Source organism: Triticum dicoccoides, chromosome 1A, assembly GCF_002162155.2.
Source record: "Triticum dicoccoides isolate Atlit2015 ecotype Zavitan chromosome 1A, WEW_v2.0, whole genome shotgun sequence".
NCBI lineage: Eukaryota > Viridiplantae > Streptophyta > Magnoliopsida > Poales > Poaceae > Triticum > Triticum dicoccoides.
This window is the reverse complement of record NC_041380.1, coordinates 407,388,978-407,394,308: the sequence shown is the minus strand read 5'-3', so window position 1 is coordinate 407,394,308 and position 5,331 is coordinate 407,388,978. Positions and strand designations below refer to the sequence as shown.

Genomic DNA, 5,331 nt, shown 5'->3' with positions numbered 1-5,331 from the left:
CTGCCGGCCGCGCTCCTCCGCCCGCTCATGCCGCATCAGTCCCTCCCCTCTCCTCTCAACTCACTCACCAGTCGCACATCTAACCCGCTCACCTACTCTAGCCGCATCGTCACGAACGTCGTGGAGCTCGCAACCACCACGACTCCGCCAGCCGACCACCGCACCACTCTCCGGCGACCCGTGTGTGACAGATGTTGATGACCACGGGCACATCGACCAGGCGCGGGTGTTGGATCTGGTCGCCGTTTGGATCCGCGGCGGTGCTGGTCTCCGGCGAGTTCTTTGCTCAGATCCGAAGCGGGGTGCCTCGATCTGCAATGCCAGAAGCCCCAGTACGCCGATCTGAACCATTTCCTCCTCTACTTCTTCCATTTGTTGCTTCCCTAACCTAATCTCATCCTCGCTGTTCTATCGAGGCACTGTGGCACGGCCGCACATGGAGGGCCAGGGCAAAGACACGGCCACGGTGGTGCAGCCTGTGGTCCACATCGCCGGCAAGAAGAACCACCACGAGGTCAGGGTCACGGTGGTGCATCCTGTGGTCTTCATCGTCTACCACTCCGCCGTCTTCGGCAACCCCCACCACTTCTGCGTCCACATGTCCTTCAAGGGCCGCACCGTCCTGGTTCGCATCCAAACCCCTCCTCCCTCTCCCCGCTTAGCTCTCCTTGTTCTTGTTGGGGGAATCCGACTGACTGGCTCTTCGCTGGTGCCCAGTTCGACTGCGGCATCCACCCGGCCTACTCCGGCATGGCGGCGCTGCCCTACTTCGACGAGATCGACCCCTCCGCCATCGACGTCCTCCTCGTCACCCAGTAAGCAACCGTGCCTCCATCCCCACCTGCGCATATCTGCATTCCTAACGCCTAATTTCCGGCCTTGGATTGGAATTGCAGCTTCCACTTGGACCACGCCGCCTCGCTGCCCTACTTCCTCGAGAAGGTAGGTAGGTAATACGCGTCGGAGGTCGATGTTGTTATGCTGTTTGGTACCTGAATTTGCTCTGTTTTTGTTTGCAGACAATGTTCAAGGGCCGCGTGTTCATGACCCACGCCACCAAGGCCATCTACAGGCTGCTGCTCTCGGATTACGTCAAGGTCAGCAAGGTGTCGGTGGAGGACATGCTGTTTGACGAGTAGGACATCATCCGTTCCATGGACAAGATCGAGGTACAGTACCTTATTTTCGCTTATCTCGTTGTTTCCGGCATGTGTAAATGTGAACGACTTGATCCATTTGGTTTGGTATGAATTGCCTGTAGCCAATACGATGATGATTGATAAAGCCTGGTCGGTAGAAAACTGGAAACACTATATTTAGAGGAGAAAAATAAGAACAAATAAAGATACTACTCCCCCCTGTCTCTGAAAAGAAGGCATATAAATGTTGTCCGAAGTCAAATGGTGCATAGTTTGATCATGTTTGTAGGAAAATTCATCAACAACTACAATACTAAATAGATATAATAAGAAAATATATTTTTGTTGCGTATCCAATGATATTAATTTGGTATCGTAGTTCTTGATAGTTTTTCCTACAAATTCAGTCAAACTCTGTTCTTTAGGTAGATGGAGTTGTTGCCTACATATATATTACATGCTTGGGTAATATTTTAAAGTGAACTTAGATTCAGTCCCCCCATCTAGCTAGCTCCTGCTTCCTGCCTTTGGAGCACTTATGTGTCAGTATTAATTCTGAATTGTCAAAACATTTAAAAGTCGCTGTGCTGTTGGTAAAATTAAGATTTAAGAACCCTGTATTATCTGGGCATTGCTTCCAAATAGCAGGATTTTTTACCTTTACAGCTGAGGCCTGATTCTGCTTGTGAGGATTGAAAGTCCACAGGGACAATGGACATTGTATTAATATATAATTGTGATGCAGGTCATAGACTTCCACCAGACACTTGAAGTTAATGGCATACGCTTCTGGTGCTATACTACTGGCCATGTACTTGGTGCTGCCATGTTCATGGTGGATATTGCCGGTGTTCGCATTCTTTACACCGGTGACTACTCCCGTGAAGAAGACCGGCACCTGAAAGCTGCTGAGATCCCCCAGTTCTCCCCAGATATTTGCATTATTGAGTCAACTTATGGCGTGCAGCAACACCAACCCCGCCATGTCAGAGAAAAGCGCTTCACTGATGCCATCCACAACACTGTTTCTCAAGGGGGGCGTGTTCTTATCCCGGCATATGCTCTTGGTAGAGCACAGGAGCTGTTGCTTATCCTGGATGAGTATTGGTCTAACCACCCAGAGCTCCATAAGATTCCATATTAGAAAAGGTACGCCGATCTGCAACGCCAGAAGCCCCGGTACGCTGATCCGAACCATTTCCTCCTCTACTTCTTCCATTTGTTGCTTCCCTAACCTGATCTCATCCTCGCTGTTCTATCGAGGCGCCATGGCACGGCCGCACATGGAGGGCCAGGGCGAAGACACGGCCACGGTGGTGCAGCCTATGGTCCACATCGCCGGCAAGAAGAACCACCACGAGGTCGGGTCATGGTGGTGCAGCCTTTGGTCTTCATCGTCTACCACTCCGCCGTCTTCGGCAACCCCCACCACTTCCGCGTCAAGGTGAGACAAACGGCCCCTCCCCCCTGCCCAGTTGTCAGGACCCCGACTCAACGCCACATCGATCTAGCATGTAACACCTCATATCACTTTGCGGCCTCACGCACGGTATTCCCACGGGTGTCGTCTTACCTTTGCCCGGGACCGTTTGCGTCTTTTGGCACACGTATATGGTAGTGTCGCTAGCATCCATATGGTAAGGAGCCCGGGCTGACATGGCTAGTCGTAAACCCAAAGTGGCACAAACTTACAGGGATAGGCATCCATGACCCAACATCGAACGTGTCGGTCATCAGCGAGTGAATCCAGGCTGTAGCACTGGGCTAGCAGGACTCCGGTGAACCGGGCTGTAGCGGGATAACAAGACTCCGGTATTCATCGCGTGACATTTCCCCGAAGGGACAGACACAGGAACGAAGAAGGACACATGCCGGCCAGCCTAAGTGTTCCGGAGCAGTAGCAAGCTACCATGGCTCGGTGGAAACACTAGGAGACATTTCCCGGTAAGAGAGGCTACTAAAGATAAACAACTAGATAGTCAGATCCCACACATACCAAGCATTTCAATAACATACACACAATATGCTCGATATGTGCAATACAACATGGCATCACAAAATGACTCTACGACTCAAATAGTTTATTCAATAGGCTCCGAGGAGCGAGACATTACAAACATGGGTCTCATGACCCAACATTCAGAGCATACAAATCAAAGCACAAGCGGAAGCTATCATGTCTGAGTACAGACAACTAAAAATGAAAAAGGCTGAGAAGCCTGACTATCTACCAGATCCTGCCGAGGGCACAAGATCGTAGCTGAGGTAACAAGCTAAACGTCGAAGTCCACGCGAAACTACTAGCGAGACCGAAGTCTCTCTGCAAAGACATAAATAGGCAAACGTGAGTACAAATGTACCCAGCAAGACTTACATCAGAACTAACTACATATGCATCATTTTCAACAAAGGGGATGGTGGGGTTTAACTGCAGCAAGCCAGCTTTGACTCGGTGGCTATCCTAAACTACGACTGCAATGTAACTCTTTTGAGGTGGCGCACACGAGTCCACATATTCACCATATCAATACACCACTATGGATCCGCTCCCGTCTCCCTACGAGAACGCCATCCATAGCACTCACGCTTGTCTTGCGTATTTTAGAGTATCCACTTTCACTTGTCTATGAACTGATATAAGCAACCCAGAAGTCCTTTTCCGCGGACACGGCTATTCGAATAGATGATGTTAACCCTGCAGGGGTGTACTTCTTCACACACGCTCTCACCACTTACCGTCGTTTACACGACATGTACTCGGCAACCTTCAAGCAGAAGCCCAACGTGGGTGTCGGCCACGACCTACCTAATCACCTAAGTCTCTAGTCCAGGTTTATCGCCTATTCGGGTTCCATCCATGAGGAGATCCGGCCGGAGTTTCGCTCACAGCCCCAAACGATGTGAACAGGGTTCCCGAGACACCAAACGGGCGCCCGGTACACCGTGCCACGTGCCTACCGCATCACAGCCCACCCCTACGATCAGCGCTGCCCACGGCCTCCAGCATACTACAAACTCCAGAAACTACTTGCAACTCCTGGACAGAGGACAAGGGTGATCAAGAAGCCGAGAGGGTCCATTGGTTTCGGGCCCAATGCGTGGTAGTAGCTGAATCATGGATCACAAACACAGAACTCAGTTCCTGAGGACGGCTGCAATGAGACAACCCACCATGTACTCCTACATGGCCTCTCACCGCTACCTTTACCAAATCGTGTTCACACACTTAGCTCACACACAGTAGGACAGGTTCACACGCCTCTGATTCATCCCCGATGAATCAGACCCGACTCAACTCTACGCAGTAGCAGGCATGACAACAAACATAAATGAGTAGGCACATCAGGGCTCAAACAACTCCTACTCATGCTAGTGGGTTTCATCTATTTACTGTGGCAATGACAGGTCATGCAAAGGATAAAGGGGTTCAGCTACCGCAGCAAGTAACAGTTGAATCGTTGTTGTCCTAATGCAGTAAAAGAGAGCAGGAGCGAGAGAGTGGGATTGTATTGGAATGAACAAGGGGGTTTTGCATGCCTGACACTTCTGAAGATAATATTGAGTCTTCATCAGTGTCAACGATCACATCATCAATATCACGTCTATCGAGAGGGGACAAATACCGGCAACACAGAAGGGAACACAATCAATGCAATACACAATATGATGCATGATCATGACATGGCAAAATGAATGTGTTTTGGGCTAATGCATCTAGCAACAAGTTAAATGGGGTTGGTTTGAATACAAGATTCAAATTCAAACTCCATGTGTGATTATTTAAATGCCATTTATATGATTTGTGCTAAACAGCAGCTATAAGTTGTTCTAACATGCATGAAAATGGTACAGATGGATTCCTTGAATTTTTCTGATAATTTTTCATATATAATTTATTTCATTTGGAGTTACGGTTGAATTTCTATGAATTTTAGAAGTTTTAGGCATTTTCTGGAATTTCAGAATTAAATTAAATCCAGAAAACATTACTGCGTCAGCATGACGTTGGCATGACGTCAGCAAGTCAACAGGGGCCGGCTCGGGTCAAACCTGACGTGTGGGGTCCACACGTCAGTGACACAGGGGCTAATCCCGCGTTGACTCGGGCTTTGACCCGCTACGGGGCCCGCTGTCAGTGTCACAGGGTTAGTTAGCAGGGTCATTAGCCCCTAACGACGACGCCACGTCAGCA

At 49.5% G+C, this 5,331-nt stretch overlaps 1 pseudogene; it reads left to right on the top strand.

The window, feature by feature from the left end:
- The first annotated feature begins 436 nt into the window (after nt 1-436).
- Nucleotides 437-2,315, top strand: LOC119295428 (annotated as a pseudogene).
- The last annotated feature ends 3,016 nt before the right edge of the window (nt 2,316-5,331 follow it).